At 44.6% G+C, this 25,321-nt stretch overlaps 1 long non-coding RNA gene across 1 annotated transcript; it reads left to right on the top strand.

The window, feature by feature from the left end:
* The first annotated feature begins 2,143 nt into the window (after window positions 1-2,143).
* LOC307003759 lies at window positions 2,144-4,708 on the top strand. Its single transcript, XR_013798803.1, has 3 exons — window positions 2,144-2,956; window positions 3,226-3,773; window positions 3,970-4,708. It is a non-coding gene; the product is annotated as an uncharacterized lncRNA (long non-coding RNA).
* Window positions 4,709-25,321: the final 20,613 nt, after the last annotated feature.

The following is a 25,321-nucleotide window of genomic DNA, read 5'->3' as shown; positions in this document are numbered from 1 at the left end:
TATATAAAATATATATTTTCAGAACCTGGAGGACTCAAAAAATGCACAAAAATCAAAGCCAAAAATCTGAACAAGTTGTGTTTCAAATATTCGGTTGATATCTCAAAAAATAAGCTTTCAGTAAGATTTTGTTTGGGCGCAGTACCAAAATTTTCACTAGTTGACATTACTGCCCTCCATTTCCATATGTTGTTTGAGTGATCTGAACCATTATTTTTACAAATGACATACAATTTATGAAGTAGACATCCTATTCAGAAGTATAGGATGGTTTTGCAAAAGTTTGGCAGATTTTAAAATGAATTCAACCTCTAAGAAACACAGAAAGATCACGTATGTGCATTATAGCTCGCTGCCACATCACAAATGGTGAATCTATTATTTTTTTCTTTACATTTAAAACATTTTCAGACCTTTTTTCTAAAAGAATCGAATGGATGCTATCTTTTGAACTCTTGGCATGAAAACAAACTGAGGTTTCTACCATTCTTTCATGATTTTCCATGTTCATCACTATTTCAAAATAAAGGTCTGAACACGCCTTAGGAGTATGAAAATATTCTTGTTCCAAATTGATAAATTACGGCTCCTCTGTAATTTATTTTGAAAATCAGTCACCAAATATGTAAACTAGAGATTGTAAGCTTTCAAATGATATATAGTTTGTCAAGATTAGTTTTGGTGTACAATAGGATATTACTGTTTTAAATCTGTAATGGCTGTGGGCCCATTATGCCAATATAAGGGGTTAAGTCTCACTTCATTCATATCAAAATCCTCAAGGTTATTAAAAGTACAACATATTCAATATTCAACCTCTTAACCAATTATCTCACAAAACAAGTGACATACTGTTCATTCAATAAATGATTCCAAGAAATTGTACAGCACTTAAGTCTCATTTCATTCATATAAAAATCCTCAAGGTTATTAAAAGTACAAGGTTATTTACAATACAAACTGTAAACCAATGTAAAACTAATAAGGCAGTGAGGTATTTTAGGCATATTAGAAGTAGGCCTACTCAACATATTCACTTTTGAAACTGTTTTAAAAAAACACAGTAAATAATTAGCCTAAAATACCTCATTGCCTTATTGGAAGTACTCAAAATATTCACAACTCCAGCGACTGTTTGTGCAACTCTAATTGTAATTTATCTCTCTGAATCTGTAAAACTTCATTCTCGAGCAGCAATTTCCTCTCTTCCAGTTCAAGATTTCTGTATTGTTTGTCTAGCACCATTGACATAATTGTTCCTCTTGACACCGATGGGCAAACCATGGGACCAGCAGCTGTACCTGATGCTGATGCTGACTTAGACTCTTCATCTCCCGTCCCCTCCCGTCTCTCACCCGGCTCCTCCTCCACTGCCTCGCTTCGGTCCCAAGTCAAAGACCGGGTAAGTAAAAATAAGTACAGACATAACTTACTTGCTTCATGAATCAGATTCCTACATTATATATATTGCAGACCTAGAACATACCGTAGCTCCTTGTATTATAGGCATTACGTTGTTCACATTTATTTGCTGGCTAGCAAGCTTACCGGTTCACATTAACATACATCTACTTGACTTTATTAGCATCAAATGGACGGCAATGAAGCAAAAGTAAAAAACAAACTGATTTCTTTAAAACAATCACCCGCTGTTACCTGTATTCTCCTCTTGACTGTCTGGCTCTTCCTCTTGACAAGACGGGGTGCTGCTGTCAGTGGCTGAGGGAACTCCGCCGGTAACGTCGATGTTGACGACACACACTCCACTTTCCCGTCCTCCGCTAATCCCCCAGAACATAGGCGTCTGTCCACCATATATATTCATCACCATTTCAGTGGTGTCTTTAAGTTTCTCTTGGGGTCCTCCTCCCGTTTTTGGATATTTCCTCTTAAATATTTCTTTTTTGGCATCTTGTACCATGTTTTTGTATCTTTTCTGTACGTCTTTAACGCTCCGCTCAACAAATTAATATAAGTTGATATAAGTGTTTAAATGGGTCATATAATGGTACATGAACTTTTACAAGTTGATTGTACTGAAATGTGTGTTGGCAGTGCCTGTACACAACCATCACATAATGATAAAAATCCATCCAGTGTTTTTTTTTTATCTCATATGTTTTCCCCTGTCTCAAATCGAGCCGTCTGACCGTGTGACGTCACACGGTCGGACGCCCCTCCCGCGATTGTTAATTGACAGCAGCGTTTCAACACAGACCCGCCCTGAGCGAGCTGTCATCATAGTTCGCCATTGTTGATACGCTGGAGCAGAATGGCGTCTAAGAGATTGTGGTGTTCTGTTCTTGGGTGTAATAACAAACACAGCAGTCATTTTGATGTTCCTAAATCCGAACCGCTGAAGACGCTTCAGTTTTGTTTTCGAAGGGAATATTCCCCACGATCGTCAATGCTTTCATGTTTGCGCGAATCATTTCTCACCAGACTACTGGTTTATAAACGAGGGTCAGTAGTTTTGCTAAGAAACTGCTCCTGAAAAAAGAATCGGTACCAACTTTTCGTGTTCTTGCTGCACCTCCAGAAGAAGTGTGTAAAGTTTTATTCATCACTGACAAGCCTACATTTACCGAAAAAAAGTTTTTCATGACCATTAGCTGTAACATCAATCTGTCAATGAACTAACATATACCGGTACATCAGTAAACACATAGCGTTCGTATCTCACTACTCTAACGTTACCCTGCCAGTACATACAAAGATAGATCAAAGTGACATTACGTTAACCAACTGTAGGAAACTTTTCCTTCTTCTAAGCAGGAGACGTTTGGATCACGTTCAAGCAGAAGTTATTCTTTATTGAGCGCGTCTGCAATTCTTCAAAACAGTCTGAATCTAAAGCAGATTCCATTGAAATGTATCTCCATTCCAAGGAGGAGGGACTTCTGAGAGTAGAAAGTAGGGAGGAGTTGATTCTATCCAGCGAAAACCTGTATGGCAGGTAATCAGCATATTCACTCTATTGTATTGCTAATCCAATCATCCTGACTTGATTGCTCAAACCTTAACATTATCATAGAGACAAAGGCACCGCTGTACCTTGAGCTTAATGGTCAGGAAGTGCATAAAGACAAAAGCTAATGTCAGACTCCTGAATTGCTTGACTTAATCTTCATCTATGCCTCAAATGCTAAAATCAGTATTCTTCACCGTGATGTTTATGTAAGAAAGCATATCTGAAATAGATTCCTAAAATTTGTTATTCTTCAGTCATTCAGAAACATCCTGTTCGAGCCTTAATTGTCGAACTTCTCCGGGGTCGTCATCTTGTTCCGGTTCAAATTGATTCGGTTGCACAGATGTGTCCTCAGAGACTCCCGCTGCCATTCTTTCTCCAAAATATACCCTCAACTGTTGTCAAGGCAACACTCCACGTGTGTTGTCAAAACGCCCCACAGAACAGTGGGGCTGGGTGAGCAAAGCTTATTATCATTTAAAGACACATGCACTTAAATGGCGTGCTGAAAACAGAGCTGTTATTGACCAGGTAAAATTTGCGTTTTCTTACAATACTAATGAGAATTTTAAATTAAAGTATATTACAAACTTTTCATTTAGACCCTAAAGATCATATTAACTGGTACAAAAATGGCATTATATGACCCCTTTAATCGACAGATCATTATGTGGAATGTGTATGTGTGTGTTTGCTTGTCTCATATTGTTTTCTTCTCCATTCAGAATTGGGGTGCCAGTACTAGCCAGAGTCCTCTGTGCATGGTGGTGGTTTGGCTGTCGGTCTGCAATGTTCACAACGGGTGGGTTGGTGTTGTGAAAGAGCACGAGTAGTTGCTGTGTTTGGATAGGCAAGACGAATCCCCTGTTACGTCTAAAGACGTATATTTGTGTGAGACCTGCATGGTACTGTGGTATGTGTTTCACTCTTTCTTTCTGTTGTTTTTGTTTTGTGTCTCCTGCTCTCATTTGGCTCCTCCCACTCTTTCACTCTGGCAGGTAACTGATTGCGTCCCCCGCTGCACCTGTACCAACCAGGAGGGAAGCAGCATACAATCCAGCAGAACTTTCAATCAGGGACAACCTTTCTCCAGGGCATGATCTGTGTCCTGCCCGGTCCAGTTGTTGTGCACATATCTGTGCGACTTTATTATTGCCTCCTTATTGTTGAATGTTGTGCTGTAGCCTAAGGCTCTGTTGCCTACTTGTGGGACGCCCCAGTCTATAACCTTTACTTTACCTTTTAAGCTGTTACTCTACTGATTGTTTGTTTCTTTTGTTACTTCTTTGTTACTTGGGAACTGTAGGGAGGTGGGCGCCATTTTATTTTGTAATCCCCTGTTTTCTCCTGGTTTGTGGTTAGGTAGGGCGAGAATTAGTGGTGGGCAGATCGAGGCTTCGTGAAGCAATGAAACAGTTGAACCAAATGTGCCATATTGTTTCGAGGCTTCGAATCAATCCGACACCCGTCTCAACGGTGACACCTAGTGGTCACTTGCAGGTGTTGATCTGAAACAACCTTGACGAGCCATTACATTTTTTTTTTTTTTTTTTTTTTTTCTAATATGTGAAGCTTGTAACCTATAGGCTCATCACTGTGCATAATGTTATTTTGGTCCTGCAAAATTAATATTAATAAAAGAAATCAAGCCACAATGTCTCACTTTTTTTGAGATTTTTATTAAAAAATATTAATTTCTCTGCTGTGGAAGGACTTAGCTTACTTCTTTTTTTACAGATAATTTCTCCAGCCTTTGAAAAAATCCTCTCACAAGGGACACTTGTTGCTGGCATGCAAAGACATTTTTTTGCTAGGACATACAAAAGAGGAAAGATTACTGCTCTCTCTTTCCAGTAAGTTAGTGAATCATGAGTTCTGGGCATCTATCTATCCAAATCTATCGATCTATGTATCTATCTATATGAATCTATCTATGTATCTAGATATGTATCTATAATCTATCTATGTACCTAGATATGCATCTATAATCTATCTATGTATTTGTATATGTAGGCTATCTATAATCTATCTATATATGTATCTATCTATTAATCTAGCTGTCTATATTTATATCTATCTATTGATGTGTCACTATATGTAGGATATACTCTGTCTGTCTCTAGCCTATCAGTCAATGTGTTGTGTAAATTTAAATGTAAGCCTAGCTTATAGCTAACTAATCAAATCGCACTATGTCACTATATCACCAAAAATCCTTCATCTCAAAATCAAACTCCTCTCACAAAAACCAATATGCGTTGATTTCACTTTTATACAGATGTGCGATTGTGTGGTCTGTTCCCGACCGTGTCAATCAAACGCTGATTCGGCGGATCACACCTGATGAGACACTTGTGAAACACTTCGAGGCTTCGTTTGGCCATAGTCACGTGACATGGGTGTTTTGAATCACGCTTCGGATCAGTGTTTCGAAACATCTGCGCTTTGGGATCTCACAAAGCTTCGGAACGACTGTTTCGCGTCAGCCATCCCTAGCGAGAGTGTACATTTCTGTCATTTATTTGTTATATTCTTTGTGAAGCCTAGTAAGAATTTAACTCCCAGGTAGACTAAACTTTTGTTTGTTATTTTGGCATTGCCCCCTTCTGAAGTCTCCCTAAACCTAAGTGCATTGTTTTTTTTTGTTAAAAGCCTTTGAATAAAAGCGTTAAAAATATTCTTGTTGTTGTGGTGCTGTGGCAGGGCCCAGACAAATGCTCTTTAAACCTTAATTTTGTTACGTTCAGGCAAGAAAAGAACCCTAGACACTCATAGGACGTAATACCCCCAAATCTGAAGTGGTAAAATTTGTGGGTGTAACATGATGCATTAATTTTAATTTTTGTATATTAAAATATACCAGTTTTGTATTTTACTGTATGTGTGTTTAGGAATAAATTCAGTGGAACTCTTTTTCATTGTCTGATATCTAGACGCACCCTAGCGGCAGCAAAATGTATTTCGCAGCCAGGGCAGTCTAGCAACTCTCCATAGACCTTCTAGCTGCAAAAACCTAAATTGGGTCAGGCCAATCACGTCGTGTATAGAGTAGGCGGGGGCGGGCTTAACATATGACGACAGAGTTGCGACGGCTGCCACTTGAAAACAAAGAATGGCGGCTGCGGATGGAGAACAGCGGTCTTTCGAATCGGCTTTGGCCGTGACTCTGGAGGACTTGGAGTTTTCTTTAAGAAAAGAGCAAAGAACGGCACTTAAGTCATTCTTAAAATAGGAAGAAGTGTTCGGAGTTTTGCTGGACCGGATCTTTGCCGCTCTGACTACGTCACCTTCCTCGTTGCTCTGGTTGGTTGTAGCGCTATCCTATTGCGTGCAGAGGGATTTTGAGAGACAACGGTTTATCCCGCCCCTCGGATTAAGCCGCGTCTATGGAGAGTTGCCAGACTAAACATCTTGATGTAAGATGTTTAAGGCTACCACTACGTATTTTTGTGCTTTGCACTTGATGTACCTGTGGGTCCCCGGCCAATTTCCAATTTCCCGGGTGACGTAGTCTATTTAGTGTCATAATTGGCATTGTATTAAGATTTTGATAGCATACTGCCACACTAACATCAGAGACATGGAGGGGGGGCTGTCAACATGGTCTGACGAAGTTGTAATGCTGCAAACAACGGTGACCAAACAGGAAAGCCAAGTTAAAAATTTGGAAGAAAAATTTGAAGATATAGAGGGAAGGATGAGGAGAAACAATGTGCGGATTAAAAGTAGCTCAAGTAGCACGACTGAGGTGTCTAAATTGCTTCGAGAAGTGCTTAAAATAGAGAGAGAATTGTGAGTTGATCGCTCTCACCACAGCCTGCCACGACCAGGAAAGAACCCGTGAGCCATCATTGTTCGCATGCATTATTATCAAGATTGGCAGGAGGTTTTGAAGAAAGCGCAACAGCTGGCACCACTAAAGTTCAACGGACAACAGATAGCCTTCTTTCCCGACTTCACAGCAAGTGTAGCAAAAGCCAGAGGTGAAAAGCCAAAAGCCATTCACAGAGGTGAAAAAAAGATCTACAACCGATAAGATGTCCGTTATGGATTAATTTACCCTGCTAAACTATGGATTACGTTTAACGGTGATCAAAGAGAATTCATCGGTCCAGACAAAGCCATGGACTTTGTGACAAACACCATCGTAACAAGTAGAGCAGAGATAATAGGCTTGTTTCATAGACTAGAGATGTGCAACCGAGTGGATAAGTAACCTCCTTCGCATTCTTCCTTCTTCACCAGTGTAACGAGGTTAGATGTTATGGGAAGAAGGAGGTGGTAACATTCAAAAGATTTTAATAAATAATTAAACAAATACAAAAATTAAAGTATAAGCCAGCAGCCCTCGTGGATGACTGCTGGCCACACAAAACAGAAACAAAACACAACATTAAAATCAGGGCTGTTCCTCTCTCGATCTCCACTGTCGTCACTCCTCCTTTTATGCTTCCGCTCCTCCGTGAGAGATATGAGACCGGTGCGTCGCTCATTATAATCACACCACCGGCCTCGCACCGTCCTTTGGGGTCATTTTGCAACACAGTAAAGGAATCCTCTTGTTGGGGGGAGACTTCAATTGTGTTTTGTCACAGTATATGGATAGGCAGCCGATTCCAAAATTCCCTCTCCCTAAAATGATTAAGATGTTATCTGGACAACTTAAGGAGGTGGGTCTAGTGGATGTGTGGAGACAGAAATTCCCAAATAATAAAGATTTTATCTTTTTACTCTTTTAGGCATTCATGATGTTCACGAATTGATTATTTATTCACCCCTGTTTCAGAATTACATGGAGTAACTGATATTAAAATACTGCCCATAACACTCTCAGATCACACATCCTTGACGATGTTATGGGATCTAGGTCATAGACCGATATCTAGACAATGGAGATTTAATGCTGTCAGTGCCACAGGGTGATAGTCATTGAAGCAGGATGGTACCACATCAAATCCACTCCCCCCACACACACACACACACCCTGGACCCCCACCAGTTTGCATACCGAGCCAAACGATCTACAGAGGATGCAATCTGCTCTGCCCTTCATCCAGCCCTTACCCATCTGGACAAAAAAAACACATATATGAGAATGCTATTCATAGACTTCAGTTCAGCATTTAACACATTAATTCCGCAACAACTCATCTGCAAACTCGACAAACTAGGACTAAGTACTTCACTTTGCAACTGGCTATTGGACTTCCTCAGTCAGAAGACGCAAGTAGTGCATGTGGGCAACAACACCTCAAGAAGCATCACACTGAGCACAGGGGCCCCTCAAGGCTGCGTGCTCAGTCCACTGCTCTTCACGCTGCTGACACACGACTGCACAAAAACTCATAACACAAATCACATTATTAAGTTTGCGGACGATACAACTCTGGTGGGTCTCATCACTAAGGGAGACGAGACTCACTACAGGAAGGTGGTAGACCTTCTGACCACATGGTGCAGAGACAACAACCTCCTGCTGTATGTCAGAAAAACCAAAGAGATCATTGTTGACTTCCAGAGAGGTCACACCGAACACCTGCCACTGTCCATCAATGGTGCCGATGTGGAGAGAGTGAGCAGCACCAAATTATTGGGGGTGCACATCAGTGAAGATCTCTCCTGGACTACCACATTGCATCTCTGGTGAAGAAGGCTCAGTAGCGTCTTTACTTCCTGTGCAGACTCAGACGGGCAAGCGCTCCATTAGCTCAAATGGAAGAGCGCTCGCTTAGCATGCGAGAGGTAGCGGGATCGACGCCCGCATTCTCCACGTGGTGTACCTCCCTTCAAGAGGCACTCCCTAGATGAGCTTTTGAGGCTCACTGCTGCCGAAAAGTTTTTTCGGACAAGGCCCTGCGCACATTCCTGGCAAAAGCAGGTCCCACCGAGATTTGAACTCGGATCGCTGGATTCAGAGTGCTAACCGTTACACCATGGAACCTTGGCGTGGGTCACCTTTTCCCACCGAGCAGCAGAGAGTTAAGTCATTGAGCCTAGAAGCGCGGCAGCAAGGAGCAAGTGAAGCCTTTGCTTTTTAAGCCCATGTTTCCCTGATTCCGACTCGGTTTGAGAGTGCCAATTTCACTGCCACATCAGCAGTTGCGCATCACCTCTGTTTTTGCCCTCCCTTCCGCAAAAAAAGCAAAAAAGGTACCACCGAGATTTGAACTCGGATTGCTGGATTCAAAGCCCAGAGTGCTAACCATTACACCATGGAACCAACACAACCTGATACCTGGCCGTCTGAGAGGCAGATAGCGATGAGGCTAGGTGAAATCAGGTAGACAGGAGGCAGCGGTGGCGTTTGGTCAGTGGACCCCCTCGACCAAAAGGCACAGACATGGTTCCTCTGCCGAAACCCGGGATTGAACCAGGGACCTTTACATCTTCAGTCTAACGCTCTCCCAACTGAGCTATTTTGGCCAGGTCTTCAGGTGGTTTAGCCAGCAAAGATTTCTGGGAGACCGCCCGTCACTTTTGAGACGAGCAGAGCTGAAGGTCCCAGAGAGAAAAAGAGTGACCCATACGGGGATCGAACCCGCGACCTTGGCGTTAGTAGCACCACGCTCTAACCAACTGAGCTAACCGGCCTCTCTCTGACAGTTTTTATCCCCAATTTCTCCGAAATATCCTGGTTCCCCTAATCAAGCTGAAGAGATTCAAAGCAAAGCCTAATAAAGGGCTCGTCCAGGAGTTGAACCCGGGACCTCTCGCACCCAAAGCGAGAATCATACCCCTAGACCAACGAGCCAACACGGACATCCTCCCTGCTGCTGCCTGGCCACAAACATTTCCGCTTGCATGGCTTAAAGCGCAATATCTTAATTAAATCTACAACTAAACGGTAGCCAGTGCAAAGAGGAAATACAGTTTCTTTTCTTTGTGGCTATTGGAAATCGCGCTGCAGCAACTGCACACATGCTAGGGTACGCTCCTCGTCTTTGTCTTTGAGAGCGATGGGCACCTTATCGTCGAGGGGAATTAGCTCAAATAGAAGAGCGCTCGCTTAGCATAAGAAGGGGCCCAATCTTTGCGCCCCGCACGCAAGCGAAAAAGACGCAGAAAACGGGAATACGCGCACAAATTTGCCCTGCAACAATATTCGGGCTATATTCCTGTGCGTTATGGAGGAGTTTTAGTAACATGTGAAACAAGTCAACCTCCACGGGCTGGGCTCGAACCCCTGTTCTGCGCGACCATAGTGTGTGATCAACTGCGCCTGCGCCTTCATTTGGTTATCTATGTGACATATCATTGTATTGATTGATATTAATTGAGTATATTATTTTTAAAAAGCATATTACATGTTTATGGTTTAAATAAAACAAATTAAAATGTTTCTTCAATTATGTGTTTTTTGTGTGTGGGATTGATTGATATGATTTATCTGATTTATTTTAGGACACTTAAAATGTTTTATTAAAATGAATACACACAAATATTGAAATGACATTTCAAATGTAAAATGTTTTATTAAAATTAATACATACAAATATTGAAATAAGTACACACACACATATATATAAATATATGTACATACACACAATATATAGGACAGATTGCACATTCCAGTCCCAAGGCAATTCAAAGCAGCACAATGAATAAGAGTGTGAACAGTATTATTTACTAAAACTAAGTACAAAACATTAATAAACAACAATAAACAACTAACAATGTGGAAATAGAATAGAACATTCTGTAATATAAATGAAACAAACAAGTCATTACAGAAAGATGGGAAAAAAAGAAGGTAAAAGTATTTACATTTTAACATCAATTAGTTGCAGCTGAGGTAAGTATCAAGATTTATTTACATGTTTACATATTTACAGTCTAGTATTTACAAGATTATTATTATTATGGAGGTGGCTGTCCAGGTTTTTTCTGCTGGCGCTGTTCTACCAGCCACTCCTCTAAAGATTTGCCACCAGAGACACTGGGGCAAAACGTGGCACTGCCGAAGCGGCTGTGGCCGAACTCCTTAGTTTTGGGCTTGCCACAATTAGAGCATTTGTTATATGCCACTTCACGGACATATTTCCTTTTGTGGGCTCCACTGGCCTCCTCTTCTGCCCTGCGTCGCCTGTTCCTCTGAGTGAAGCGGGACACAGACACCGAGGCAGTGGGAGCAGGAGCCTCTGGCGCGTCAGGAAATACTGGAGTTGGAGCCAGGAGAGGAGCAGCTGAAGGGCCACCTGCACCTGCTGCCATGAGCGTGGGCACAGGGTTCAATAAAATGAACTGGGGCAGTGGCACAGGAAATGGGGGAGGAGTAGGAGCTGCTGGGGTAATGGGCCGCACAATTGTAGCGCTGGCAGGTCGTTTGCCCGGCCGTAGCTTAGGAGCCTGTCCCGCTCTGTTAGGAGGAAGGACAAACTCATGCCGGGCCCCTGATGTGGAGGGAGCCTCATCCAGCCTTTCCCGCGGAGCAGGAAGCTGTGAGCTGGCCACAGCGATGCGGTCTTCTGCAGCAAGGCCCTGGGTAAGGACAGTCACTTCCTGGGTGTTCTCCCTTCGATTAAACCTGCAATCAAAAAAATTATTAATTATAAATAACTGCTATCCCTTTCATTCAAATGTATATGTAAAACCATGCTTACCACTGAGTGAGAGTCCTCTGATTCAGCACAAACAGCTGAAGTGACGTGGCCTCCATCAGAGTGTGGCAGTTCAGCACCAGGTCTCGGATGTGGTGGTAATCGTTGAGCACCTTAGTCCAACGAGGAAGACGGACTCCATCTTTCTTAGTTGGGGACTTGTGCAGTGCACACAGTTTGATGCACATGGCCTCGACTAAGCGACTGGTGCTGGGCCACTGAGCCGGCCCCCCAGGATGACCGATCAGACACCTCTTCACACTCTCCACACCCGGTGTCACTCCTGTGTTTTTCGGAGCCTTGAAGCGTCCGTGGGTCAGTTTGGGCTGGTGTCTGGGCTGATAGTGGATCCTCCTCTTGTTCCCATCAGGAAGAGCAGTCCACAGACGGATGACCTCTGTGACCTGCTGCTCGTCCAGGTAGAGTGCCTGACGGAGGGACATCAGGTACTCAGCCAGATCCTGCACCTTATCCCAGCCCGCAATGCCATCGGGTCCAAGAACAGGAGCCTGTAGAAGTATTACAATAACAATACATAGCATGTTAAATGTCAGAGTGTAAAAGCAAATGGAAACTAATAATGAGCAGCTTACTTACAGGAGCCTGGTCTGCAACACTGGACCCAGTTGATGTTGCAGGAGCAGAGGCAGCACTTGGCTGGACAGAAGGCTGTGGAGGAGACTGCAGAGGAGGGTGAACAGGGCGCTGCAGAGGAGGGTGTAGAAGAGGCAGAGCAGGGCGCTGCTGAGGAGGGTGTAGAAGAGGCAGAGCAGGGCGCTGCTGAGGAAGCTGGGCAGACTGCAGAGGAGGCTGAGCAGGGCGCTGCAGTCCTTGGCTGGATGTGGGTGGCTGTAGTGAGGATGGTCCTGGTGCAGAGGGACAGGGGTTGAAGGCCTGGGGGAAGCTGCTGTGGACTGGGACAGTCTCAATGGGGTCATAGAGGACTGGCACTGTGAGGTCCTCAGGTTCCTCCTCAACGAAGCCTTCGTCCTGCACCACCTCATCATCCATCTGCTCCACCAGCCGATCCTCCTCTTCTGGGTTATCCATAACAGTCAGGGATTTCCCAGACTGACTGTACAGATACTCCATACCCAGCAGCTCCCCTGCAAAACAACACACATACAAAGCACATTCACATTATTATAACTGTAGTGGCTATTTGTCCATAACAAACTGAAACAAACAAACAATCAAACTTTTCAAAGTTTGATCGTTTGTAGGCTTGACGCAGTTTAACAGATAAAAAAATGAAAATAATAAACAATAAAATAATAAGCATAAATGCAAAATAAAGCAAATTCACTTTAGGAAAAGAAAGCAAATAAATTAGGCTATAAAGGCTCAAATTAAGCCTAAATTAAACAACAATAGTTGAAGTATTTGAAATAAAATATAAAAATGTACACTCAAACACTCATACACCTGTATAATGTATAATCTTTTGTTTGAGTTAACATGAATAATTCTCACCTGTGTAAGCCCCTGGAGGCTGGTAGCGCTCATCCAGGGACATCTTCAACACTTTGCGGCTGAGCCGGTCCATTGCCTCCCTCTCAGCGCTGCTGTAGGTCCTCAGGTCAGTCTTTCCCCTTACTGCTTCATCCATCCGGTTCTGGTTCCAGCGCATCAGGCCTTCCAGGAGATAGGCCTGGAAATGCGCATCACTGGCACTAGTCCCTAGAGGTTAAATAAAGTCAAATATATATAATCTATGTATTCAGAACGGCAGAACAGGTTATAAAAGTTTTACGTTTTTAGCAGGTTATAAAAGTTATAACCTACCTGGGATGAAGCGATTTAAATGGAGGTGGAAAGACTCCAAGGAGGTGGAGCCACGAGCACAGCGATAGCAGCTGAGCTCCACACCACCCTTCTTCACTGTGTCTGTCTTCTGGTACAGAGGGAAGCCCTCTGGGTCTTGAATACAGGCAATGTGCCTCTGCTGGTCTATCCAGACCTGTTGGATGCGCTCGTGGTCCAGCAGTGGTACACCCAGAGTGTCCCTCCCCTTCTCACTGTCCATCTCTTCAATGAGTGCCTTGATCCTCCTGGTGGTCTCCTCCACTCCTCTGGTCCGCTTGCGACAGTGCAGCGCCAACTCCTTCCTGGTGATCAGCTTATCCAGGGCCTTCTCTGAGACTGGACCAGCTCCTCTGGCCTGTAGCTCCCCCTGTTTGGCCAACCGAAGAGCAGCGACATCATCTGGATCCAGCTCAAAGATGCACCTGGAAAGCCGAGTCATGAAGGTGCCGTAGAGCCGATGAGCCTCCGTGATGACACCTGCTGCAAAGCGCCGCATGAAGTGCCAAATGTCTAGGCGCACTTGGAGCTCATCCCACTCTGTGAACATGGCTCTGACCTGCGACTGTCCGTGTGCGAGTGGGCTGCAGCAGTCTCTGTCCACGTACATGACGGCGGGCGGTGCCACTCCCGCCTCCCTGTACCTCTTCATGAGACCCGCCGCCATGGGCCACAGTCCATGCCCCTCTGCCGCTGTGAGCACTGACACCAACACCTGGCCGTGCTCATTGCCTACATTAGTGCACCAACCAGCAGTGTTGGCAGCAGCGCCGGCCAGTTTTTTGGTGACCTATGTAAAAAAAAACAGTAGAATAAACAAATGTAAGAAAAATTTAAGATAATAACAATTATTATTATTCAAACTTGACTTTTATACCTTTTTGGTGGAGTCCATCTTGAGGACAGAGCCAAAGACCGAGGTTATTTTGGCCTTGACCTCAGGTAGCCGCGAGAGGACGTCCCTGGCATACACAGACAACAGCCACTTGGGTTTGGGGATGGGCGGGAGGGGTGGGGGCGCAGAAAAGACTGCAGGCTCAATGATGGAGGAGTCTGTGAAGGGCTCACAGACAGTGAGGTACTCCAGCGTCCGCTGTGACCACGCTGAGGTGTGCTGCTCCTGCAGCTTTTTGTGAAGCTGCGTGACACTGTTGCCCTGGGTCCTCTCCCGCATCATTATGACTACACGGTAGTCACACGAGTACCTACAGACAGTCAAATAATTATGTTCAGTGCCACATCTTGCTATTTCAATGTTAATGTCAGTAAAGCAATGTATTTGATTTTATACAGTACAACAAATTACAGTGCATTGCTCTAAATATGAATGTGTTCTACCTGTATGTCAGAATGGCGGGGAATTTTCTGCGGTGTCCCATGTCGAGCTGTCCCAGGATGTCTTCAGACCAGGCTGGATACTTCTTCTTGCACCCTTTGCACTCCAGATACTCTGTTGCCATGTCATACCACCCGTCTATGTCCAGGACCTTGCGCACAGTGCGATAAAGGCCAGCAGCTGTCAGCTTGTGGTTATTGCAGGCTGGCTGGACACAGACAAGTGGAATGGACCACATCTTCAGCGGCATCCAGAGGAACAGAGGGCGGCAGAAGAAGATATCAGGAGAAGCAGGGGGCTGGGTGAAGACGGTCGGGGGCTGGGGAGGGTACCACCAGAAGTTGGGATGTGGCATCAGCTCAGGCTTCCCTGTTTTTGAGTTGGCCCTGAACAGAGTCTTTCTGATCCAGTCCTGCTGGAAAGATGGGAGTTGCTCGTTCCAGTGGACAGGAAGCTCTGCAGGCGAATGGGACACCTGGCCAGGGGTCCACAATGCTGGAGGAGCAGGGGTAGGAGCACGAGCCGGGGCACGAGCCGGGGCAGGAGAACGAGCCAGGGCAGGAGAACGAGCCAGGCAAGGAGCAGGAGCCGGGGCAGGAGCACGAGCCGGGGCAGGAGAACGAGCCAGGGCAGGAGAACGAGCCAGGGAAGGAGCAGGAGCCGGGGCAGGAGCACGAGCCGGGGCAGGAGAACGAGCCAGGGCAGGAGCAGGGCCTCTCAAGGCCGCAGTGGCTGGAGCGTAAAAAGACACAACATAATTATCTTATTGTTTTAGACTTTCACTGCATGACTTTCTCAGCTCTGCTGGACAGCTACTGCGATTACAAGGTTTAGTGAAAAGCATTTATGATTAGTAGACAGGCAACATGATGATGAAACGATGGAAGGAAGCAGTGAAAATCATCCTGTTTATCACCCAAGCACCATTAGGACAAATACAAGAAGAAAAATGAGATGGGATAAGCAAAATGTGAAGCAAAGCAGCCCAAACACTGTGAGTGCCTCTAACTACAACAGCCACTTATTCCAAGGGGAGTGGGGGACGTGTGAGATGACAAGAATGAGCTTTAGTCTGTGATTATGATAAAAAATGAAATAAAAACCTTTTACATACACCTTTAAATTCCCTTTTTGCTTTGAAGATGTTCACTCAAAGAGTGAATGTAGATTGACACCTGAGAAGTGCCATTCCTCTGTGTTGTAAAATAAAAGAATATGATATGTCATTTAAAAAATACTGTTGTCACAGAATTGTTTGTAAAATATTGTTTAAGATTTACATACCTTGAGGAAGTTGCTCCTCAGCTTGTGAAGCTACAGTTGCCATCTCCTCGTCATCTTCCTCCTCAAAAAAATCCCTAGCAGCAGAGTCTGTAAAATAACATAAAACACTAAGCACATGTCACCAACACACTTGTATGCGTTAAGTGATACTCACCACATGTAAAGAGTCGTCTCCGGGCTGCGGACTCAGACGCAGGAGGGAAACGTGGTCCTGCAGCTGTTGTTGACAAAACACGTATTTTCGTTAGACATATATACTGCATAATATATACTGTAATGATTTTAAAGCTGGCAAATCACTTACAGGGTTTGGCTGGAGACAAAATCTTGTGTGCCAGCTGTGAAGCAGATAAATGCTTCCCCCGCGCCAAAAGGGCCTTCACATTGGTCACCAGCAGTGGCCTGTTCTGAGTGCCAGCAGGTGGAGGAGGAACATACATAGTGCCAGTGGGCACAGCAGCAGTAGGGGCAGATGCAGCGGGCACAGTGGTGGTGGGTATGTGGGCTGGAGCCTGCCTCTTCAGCACGTATGCTTTGAAAAGGGCCATGTTGGTGTTGGGCCTGGCCTTTGCCTTCTTTAGGTAGGTGATGAGAGCCTGGGCCTCCTTGCTTGGGTCCTCATACACCTCCTTCATTGACCTACCCTTAAAATCACCAAACTCCACCATCAGACATCCAGAGTCTCCCGTCCTCTGGGCCTCCTGCAGCATGGCCTGTTTTTTCTGAAACACCTCCACAGCCTCACCTACCTCCCTGATCTGCGAGGTGTATCTGAGGAACAGGTGTTTGTTTGCCGACAGTGGGTTGTTCCTCTCCTCCTCCCCCAAAATGCTGCTGACCAGATACACTGCATACCCCAGTGAGTTCTCCAGCAGCCACAGGAACTTCTGGCCCTGGTGTTTCCCAAACTGGATCTTGCAGTGAGCCAGAACCAGGAACTGGTCTCCAGGATTCCCTCCATTCTGCCTCACAAAGGCAGTGGCCTCAGCCAGGACCTCCTCCTTACACCTGGCCCTCCCTGCCACCGTGATCTCACTCCTATTGGCCTCCTCAGTTGGCCCCATGAGGAGTCGACCCTCAGAGGTTTTTCGAAAAACCGGGTATGCATACATAATCTGAAAGGACACAGGCATAAACAGAACATAGGTGTCATATTCCAACTGAAAGTATTGTGCTACACCATTTGTTTTTAATGTAATTGATTAATGATCATATGTTTTATGAATTGATTTTACCAGCATTATTGTTATTATATACAACTGTAAATCACTTTGAATTGCCTAATGTACAAATTGTGCTCTACAAATAAACTTGTCTTGACTAGCCTTGCCTATATGACTGTAAATCATTTAATAATTGAAACACTGGATTTATAAAACCTTTCAGCATTCAATGAACTTACAATGGGCTTAATTCATTTGCAAATCATTCACTGCTGTCCTGGAGTCGCTAAGTAATTGTAGTAGCATTGATTCATATTAAAATACTGTACAATCTTATCATATTTAGCTATTACCCACAGTATCTTGACAGCATCAAGTAACACTTCTTGGTACAATCTTGCTGGTATCATGCCATGCATAAATCATTTTGTTTTGTTTAGCTTTTGTGGCAGAGATTAGGAAGCACACAATATAATGTAAAGGTAAAAATATGATCATCAAACAGATCTAAAACGTAAAATTGTAAATCAAATCGTTTTGGTATATATTTTATAAGTCCTGGTGTCCTCTACAGAGGACATAGTATAACATATATATGAATAAAACATTATAATGTAATGACACAAAAAAAAATACTAAATTAACAACAACAAAAAAATAGTCTCAGGATATAACGTTAGCTTAATTAGCGGCCGGCTAATTAACTTGACAGTATTGACATGTTTTTTACTGTATTTATCATGGGAAATGTTACAGGTTCACAGGTACTTAAGAATACGTGTGCTATACATGCTAGCTAGGTATATTGGCATGTTTTATTTTCCCAAAATACACACTGTATACGAATAAATAATGAACGATTATACAGTAATGAAGAATAGCCTTACCTGTTGCAAAGATGACAATAATAGCGGCCGCCGATTGGTCAAAAGTAGTAAGCCACATGAGAGCAACGCAATTGGTCAAAAGTAAGCCACAGGAGAGCAACGCGATTGGTCAAAAGTAAGCCATAGGACAGCAACGCGATTGGTCAAAAGTAAGCCACAGGAGAGAAACGCGATTGGTCAAAAGTAAGCCACAGCAGAGAAACGCGATTGGCTCATTTGGGCTTACTTTGGCTCAATTGGTAGGAAGCAGGAGGCGCAAGCGAGAGGTAGCGGGATCGACGCCCGCATTCTCCACGTGGTGTACCTCCCTTCAAGAGGCACTCCCTAGATGAGCTTTTGAGGCTCACTGCTGCCGAAAAGTTTTTTCGGACGAGGCCCTGCGCACATTGCTGGCAAAAGCAGGTCCCACCGAGATTTGAACTCGGATCGCTGGATTCAGAGTGCTAACCGTTACACCATGGAACCTTGGCGTGGGTCACCTTTTCCCACCGAGCAGCAGAGAGTTAAGTCATTGAGCCTAGAAGCGCGACAGCAAGGAGCAAGTGAAGCCTTTGCTTTTTAAGCCCATGTTTCCCTGATTCCGACTCGGTTTGAGAGTGCCAATTTCACCGCCACATCAGCAGTTGCGCATCACCTCTGTTTTTGCCCTCCCTTCCGCAAAAAAAGCAAAAAAGGTTCCACCGAGATTTGAACTCGGATTGCTGGATTCAAAGCCCAGAGTGCTAACCATTACACCATGGAACCAACACAACCTGATACCTGGCCGTCTGAGAGGCAGATAGCGATGAGGCTAGGTGAAATCAGGTAGACAGGAGGCAGCGGCGGCGTTTGGTCAGTGGACCCCCTCGACCAAAAGGCACAGACATGGTTCCTCTGCCGAAACCCGGGATTGAACCAGGGACCTTTAGATCTTCAGTCTAACGCTCTCCCAACTGAGCTATTTCGGCCAGGTCTTCAGGTGGTTTAGCCAGCAGAGATTTCTGGGAGACCGCCCGTCACTTTTGAGACGAGCAGAGCTGAAGGTCCCAGAGAGAAAAAGAGTGGCCCGTACGGGGATCGAACCCGCGACCTTGGCGTTATTAGCACCACGCTCTAACCAACTGAGCTAACCGGCCTCTCTCTGACAGTTTTTATCCCCAATTTCTCCGAAATATCCTGGTTCCCCTAATCAAGCTGAAGAGATTCAAAGCAAAGCCTAATAAAGGGCTCGTCCGGGAGTTGAACCCGGGACCTCTCGCACCCAAAGCGAGAATCATACCCCTAGACCAACGAGCCAACACGGACATCCTCCCTGCTGCTGCCTGGCCGCAAACATTTCCGCTTGCATGGCTTAAAGTGCAATATTTTAATTAAATCTACAACTAAACGGTAGCCAGTGCAAAGAGGAAATACAGTTTCTTTTCTTTGTGGCTATTGGAAATCGCGCTGCAGCAACTGCACACATGCTAGGGTACGCTCCTCGTCTTTGTCTTTGAGAGCAATGGACGCGTTATCGTCGAGGGGAATTAGCTCAAATGGAAGAGCGCTCGCTTAGCATGCGAGAGGTAGCGGGATCGACGCCCGCATTCTCCACGTGGTGTACCTCCCTTCAAGAGGCACTCCCTAGATGAGCTTTTGAGGCTCACTGCTGCCGAAAAGTTTTTTCGGACGAGGCCCTGCGCACATTCCTGGCAAAAGCAGGTCCCACCGAGATTTGAACTCGGATCGCTGGATTCAGAGTGCTAACCGTTACACCATGGAACCTTGGCGTGGGTCACCTTTTCCCACCGAGCAGCAGAGAGTTAAGTCATTGAGCCTAGAAGCGCGACAGCAAGGAGCAAGTGAAGCCTTTGCTTTTTAAGCCCATGTTTCCCTGATTCCGACTCGGTTTGAGAGTGCCAATTTCACCGCCACATCAGCAGTTGCGCATCACCTCTGTTTTTGCCCTCCCTTCCGCAAAAAAAGCAAAAAAGGTTCCACCGAGATTTGAACTCGGATTGCTGGATTCAAAGCCCAGAGTGCTAACCATAACACCATGGAACCAACACAACCTGATACCTGGCCGTCTGAGAGGCAGATAGCGATGAGGCTAGGTGAAATCAGGTAGACAGGAGGCAGCGGCGGCGTTTGGTCAGTGGACCCCCTCGACCAAAAGGCACAGACATGGTTCCTCTGCCGAAACCCAGGATTGAACCAGGGACCTTTAGATCTTCAGTCTAACGCTCTCCCAACTCCGCCAAAGCTGGGGAAGAATAGTCCGTATAAGAAGGGGAAGAAGGGGGGAGAAAAGGGGGAAAAAAAAGTGAGAAATTCAGTAAGTCATAGGTTCGAATCCACCCCGTCACATAAAATATTTTATTTTATTGATTGTTTCGTTTCTAAGTTGGATTGTGTGTATTTGATTTTTATCGATTGTTTCATTGCTAAGTTACATTTTTCTTATTGGAGTAAACCATTTGAATTCATTATAAAATGTCATTCATAATACTTAGATAGTATTTTCTGTCCAAATGCATTTATTAAGGTAATTATTTCCTATGGCAGTAGGGGCAAAACATTAAATAGCATATTACAATATAGTGTGAATGCAGTTATAATAAGGGGGTTCCCTTATAACTGCATTCACACTATATTGTAATATGCTATTTAATTCAGAGTGAAATGGAACAGCTACTTGACAGTGAATGCAACTACACTGAATTTCATTACATGCAATAAAACAAATACAACACACCAGTCTTCATAGAGAAACAGATTTATTAACTATATACATATTAGAAAAATGTGGAAAAGTACTGAATTCACTATATGGAACAACAAAAGAACACAAACATTAAAATAAGTTTAAAATATAAGAATTTATGTACATAGACTATATAAAATATAAGTATATAAAATATATGTATGTGCACTGTACTTAAATATATATATAATAGTTTAATGTTGTTTAATATTTATTATTTATTTCCATATGTGTTATAGTGTAATTATACATCCTTATACATACTCGCATATACACACTTTTGTATTTTACTTAATATTGTTTTCATAATAATAATAATGATAATACAAGATTTTAAAAAAGTGCACAGTATAATCCTTTAAAATTAAATATGGCTGGGAGATAAAAAACAGAGCAGAGCCAACCAAGAGAGCAAAATGAATGAATCACTCACACACACACACACACACACACACACACACACACACACACACACACACACACACACAAGAGTTATTTTCTCACATTCTGTAACCACTGCTCCTTCGTAATTGTTTCTTTATTTGGGCAAAATATTTTGCCTTTGTACTGGCTATGGCCAGTTTCTTGTGTACGAAATTGGCCACACTTTCTGCAAGTATTTGCTTTTACAGTACGATTGTACGACCGTTTGGTTGGGGTGGCTGTGTCATTTGCAGGTGGGTCAGAGGAAATTGCTCCAGGGTTAATGGTGGAAAATGGGACTGGGCAGGGCAACAGTAACATCTGAGACACAACAGGGGCAGTGGGTGCGTCAGGAACCAATGGGTGCGGTGCTGTCGGCCTGGGATAAATTGTCCTTAGCTGGCTGAACGTGGCTGAACGCTGAGGGTGTAAGGCTGATGGCTCAAAAGATGATGCTGTGGCAGATGTACAGGCAGCTGAGGGCTGGATCTTTTTAAACTTTGTCTTTGCCTGTCCAGCTGTGTCTGGTGGCATCTGGTAGTTATGCAACTGGTGGCTATATTGTGGAGGCACAACAGGCTGTACTCGTGCTGGAGGCAGAGCATCCAATGCCACTGGACGTGCCTCAGGAAGCTCCAGCCCTTGCAAGAGCACTGAGACCTCCTGACCCTTTAAACGTTCATTGTGCCATGTTGTAAGGGTCCTCTGGTTTACCTCAACTAGCTGAAGGGTTGTTTCGCTCATCACCGTTCCATTGCTCAGGATTAGCTGCCGAATTCTTCTGTAATCGCGAAGAATGAGATCCCATCTAGACAGAGATTGTGTCCTCTGTTTTTTGGGGCTTCGGTGGATGCTACACAACCTTATGAAAATCATTTCAACAAGGCGACAACAATTAGGCCACTGTGCTGGAGAGCCGCTAGAACCCAAAACACATCTCTTTGTGCTGTCGACACCAGGAGTGAAGACAGCTTTCTTTTTAGGGGACCTAAAACGTCCTGTAAGTAGCCTGTCTTGATGACGAGCAGCATACATCACCCTGTCTTTGTCAAATTGGTCCAGGTTCTGCCACAAACCCACAATGGTCGCAACTTGTTGGTTGGTAAGTGTGAGGCTCGCCTGTATGCGCAGCTCCACCAGACACTCCGCCAACTCATCCACTCGGTCCATTCCAGGAATGCAGTGCTCGTCAACAGCCTGGAAAAATATAACGGTTTGTTAGATAATTACATGCTGTTAATTGAGTTAGTGGATTTGCTGCTTAAGGGCGAATGACTAAATGAGAAACAATTGGTCTAGAAAAGGACATTTTACCATTGCTGAGGGCACCGGTGCAGCTGATGGAATCTGGACACTGGGCACTGGTGGAGCCTGGAAACAGGGCACTGGTGCAGCGAAAGGAGTCTGGACACAGGGCACTGGTGCAGCGGAAGAAGTCTGGACACGGGGCACTGGTGCAGCAGGTGGAATCTGGAAACAGGGCACTGGTGCAGCGGAAGGAGTCTGGACACTGGGCACTGGTGCAGCAGGTGGAATCTGGAAACAGGGCACTGGTGCAGCGGAAGGAGTCTGGACACTGGGCACTGGTGGAGCCTGGAAACAGGGCACTGGTGCAGCAGGTGGAACCTGGGTGCCGGGCAGAGGTGCAGCTGGCAGAACCTGAATGTTGGGCAGTAGTGCAGCGGAAGGAGTCTGGACACTGGGCACTGCTGGAGCCTGAACACAGGTCAGTGGTGCAGCGGGTGGGACTGGTGGACCTATAAGGAATGGGTCATCTAATGCCACAAGATTTGTCACTGTGGCTTCCTCTCCCAACAAATCAATGAAACCCTCATCCTCTTCCACTTGCTCCTCCACATCTATCTCCTCCAGCAACTGAGAGGTCCTATCGGAGGTAGGGCACATGTCCTCCAGGGGCTGACTATTCTGCCTCAACAAATATTGCACTCCAATGAGCTCCCCTGAGGAAATATTTAGAACAGGAAACATTTTTAAAGGAAATGAATAAGAAAGGTTTATTAAAATGCAGTAAATCTTTTTGTTGTCAGCTTGTAATTCAGTAATTGTAATTCAGAGGGCATCATAAAAGACAGGGTTACTCTATTTTCTAGTATGAATTGAATTTTCTGCCCAGATACCTAGGAAAAAGAATCCAGTGTACAACATTTCTGGTAGTATTATTTTTCTCTGATCTGTCAAAAATTACTTTTTTTTTGTCCAAAAGCACTTGTAATTTTACCAAAATCATTGTGAACCGCATTTATCAAAATATATTTACCTGTGTATACTGCAGGTGGGGTGAAGCTTGGGACCAATTTCCTGCCATACAACTTATTGTAGTTTTCATTGACAGAGTAAACCAGCTCCCCTGTGTAAGTACGCAGGGTTGAACTTCCACCTGCAACAGCAGCTGCAGCCCGGTCCTGATTCCAGCGTAACAAACCTTCCAGGAGGTAAATCTGGAAGTTCAGGCTGTTTGCGCTGTTCCCTAGAAAAATAAATAGAAAGCCAAACATTGTTTTGAGAAATTGCAAAAGAGAAAATATTATCTGTTAACTGCAAATATCTAAATTAACAGGAATTAGTGGCAAGATGTGGTATATTCTGTCATGACAAACCTGGAATAAATCTGTTTAGGTGGCAGTGAAATGATTCCAGGGATGTGGAGCCTCTGGCACACCTATACGTTTTTAGAACCATCCCGCCCTTGTTTATGGTTCCAGTTTCCGTGTAGAGCTGCACATCTGGAGGGTCCTGGATACAGGTGACGTGCCGTCTCTGGACATGCCAGATGTGCTGCATCCTCACACTGTCTAGGAGAGGAACACCAAGGGCGTCATTCCCCTTGCCACCCATGAGCTCTCTGATGAGCATATCAAGGAGATGGATAGTGGTTTCCTCTCCTCGTGTTCTCCTCCTGCAGTGTTGGGCCAGCTCATCTTTGCTTATATGACGGTCAAGCTCTGCCGTCGTCATTGCAGGCCAGCCCTGTTGGGCGAGTTGGTCCCTCTTGGCCCTTTTCAGCAGAGTGAGATCCCCTGCGTCCCATTCAAAAATACAGGACGACAACCTAGACATAAAAGTAGGGTACAACTGGTGGGCATCAGTGGTGCACCCTACTGCCAGACGTCGCATAAAATGCCAAATGTCTAGGCGGACGATGACATCGGGCCAGCCGCTGAACCGCCTCTTCAGTTTAGTCTCTCCCACTTCCTTGCAACAGTCACAGTCAACATACAGGATAGTGGGAGGATCAACACCAGCTCTCTGGTACCTCTCCATTAGCCCTGCAGCCATGAAGTCTAACCCAGCCCCTTCATTCGCAGTCAGGACACTCATCAGCACCTGACCTACCTCATTGCCTACTGAGGTAAGCCACTGTGCTGTGCCTTTCGCAGGCCCACTCAACTTCTTGGTGATCTAAAAGAAACAATAAACATTGCAAATAATACAACATACATCCAAATCAGTAACATTGAAAAATAAAGCTATTTTGGTCTAACAATTCATTATAGAAAGCAGTACAGTAATTAAAGCAGCTCCTCTAACCTTCTTAGTTGAATCCATTTTTAAAATTGATCCATACGTGGATGTGATGCTGGCCTTGATGTGATCGAGCCTGTTGAGGATGTCCTGACTGTATACAGTGAGGAGCCATTTGTAGCTGGGTACTGGAGCAAGTGGTGGTGGTTCCTGGAAGTGCAGTGGTTGCAGGCCAGGCTTATCCAAAAAGGCCACACACTCTGATGTGTACCGAACCACACGTTTTAGCCACTCCTCACTGTGGTTCTCCCTCAGCTGGCCGATGATCCTCACTGGGCCATTCCCCATACCCCTCTCACGCAACAAGCGAAGAACTCGAATGTCACAGGCATACCTTGGAAAAAAGTATTTATTCAATTATCTTATTATCAGGTATCTAATTATTGTAATTATTGTAAGTATTTATCAAAAAAGGTAGCATATGAATGAACATGACTGCAAAATATTTACTTGCGTGTGAGGATGATCCTAAATTCAGATCGATGGGCCAGGTCCAACTGCTGCAGGACAGCATGACTCCAGGACAGGTAGCTGGCTCTACACCTGGTACAGATCAGGGTCTCTGTCACCAGGTTGTAGTATCTGTCAATAT

Source organism: Phoxinus phoxinus (genome assembly GCF_949152265.1).
Source record: "Phoxinus phoxinus genome assembly, chromosome: 9".
In the NCBI taxonomy this organism is placed as follows: domain Eukaryota; kingdom Metazoa; phylum Chordata; class Actinopteri; order Cypriniformes; family Leuciscidae; genus Phoxinus; species Phoxinus phoxinus.
The sequence above is the reverse complement of the archived record's forward strand: the minus strand, read 5'-3'. Positions and strand labels throughout refer to the sequence as shown.